Below are 1,251 nucleotides of genomic sequence, written 5' to 3'. Positions count from 1 at the left end.
CTACAGCTCCCAGACTTCTCCTGGATTACCATCACCTGTGTGCGTGCTGGCCACGCCCAGGTGAAGGCCATTCCTCCCAGATAACCTTGCGCCCCCCGTTAAAAGCGAAGGTCCACGAGGTTTCCCTCCTCTTGGCCCCCCTCTTGGCCCTTTTCCCCCCTACCCTTGTGTGTCGCACGTCCCACCCCTTACTGTGTTCCCCTCTCCCCATTAAAACACACCCACGTGGGAGCCGCGTGTCCGTCTCTTCCTTTGCGTCCGTCTATCCTGTGTTTGTCCACACACCCACGCCGCCCCGCCGCCGTTTTTTAAGGAATAATAGACAAGGTCTCACTAAATTGGCCTTGGAACTCACACTTCAGCCTAGGCAGTATTTAAACTCTGGGCCCTCCTGGCACAGTCTCCAAAGTAGCTGGGATTATTAGGTCTGTACTGCCAGGCCTAGATATACCCCCATTATTTTACACTCATTCAGGGGATAGCTTTACCTGTCATTTCTTATTTTATTTTTACCATCAAATAAACTTACCTTTATAATTCAAATGATTAGAGGCAGGCAGATCTCTGTGAGTTCGAGACCAGCCTGGTCTACAGGGTTATAAACAGAATGGAGTATGTCAGGAACCATCAGGAACACGGTATCACCAGAGTGTGGAGCTGAGAAGACGGGAGGATATTGTGCACCCCAGACTGCCCTCCTGTTCCTCCCAAGCACTCTCTACCTGCCGTCCTCCGTCCTCCCTGTTCCATCTTTCCCTCCTCTTCCTCCTCCTCCTCTTTTATGACCCACTGAGTCCCCTTACTGCTGCCTGTTGAACCGCTAACTGACCTTGTTGGCCTGGTCTTGTGTAGGTAACCATATCCGCAGGGAGTGTGTGAGTTCAAAGACTACGTCCTGTCCAGAAGATGGCGCAGCTCCCCTCCCCGTTCTCTAGCTCTTGTTCTCTGCCTCCTCTGACATGAGGGTCCCTGGACCTTGAGTGGGAGTGGGTACTGTACCCTTGGCATGTCCTTTTTTTAACACAACAATAGAAGGTTCCCTCCCAGGTTTTTTTTTTACTTCCCCAGGCGTGGGCTTTTTTTTTTTAATATAGAGTATATATTTATTATGTATACAGTGTTTTGTCTGCATGTATGCCTTGGCACCAGATCTCATTACAGATGGTTATGAGCCACCACATGGTTGCTAGGAATTGAACTCAGGACCTCTGAAAGAGCAGCCAGTGCTCTTAACCTCCGAGCCATCTCTAC

At 50.2% G+C, this 1,251-nt stretch overlaps 1 long non-coding RNA gene across 1 annotated transcript in view; it reads left to right on the top strand.

Moving 5' to 3' along the window:
- LOC126492057 (uncharacterized) overlaps nucleotides 1-237 on the top strand; it is a 4,440-nt gene extending 4,203 nt beyond the window's left edge. The window contains exon 2 of the long non-coding RNA XR_007589503.1: nucleotides 111-237. This is a non-coding gene — a long non-coding RNA (uncharacterized lncRNA). The remainder of the gene's footprint in view (nucleotides 1-110) is intronic.
- Nucleotides 238-1,251: the final 1,014 nt, after the last annotated feature.

This window comes from Alexandromys fortis, unplaced genomic scaffold, assembly GCF_014885135.2.
Source record: "Alexandromys fortis isolate MF-2015 unplaced genomic scaffold, M_Fortis_MF-2015_v1.1 scaffold_263, whole genome shotgun sequence".
Lineage (NCBI taxonomy): Eukaryota > Metazoa > Chordata > Mammalia > Rodentia > Cricetidae > Alexandromys > Alexandromys fortis.
Note: the sequence above shows the minus strand (reverse complement) of the source record. Positions and strands in the feature narration are given on the sequence as shown.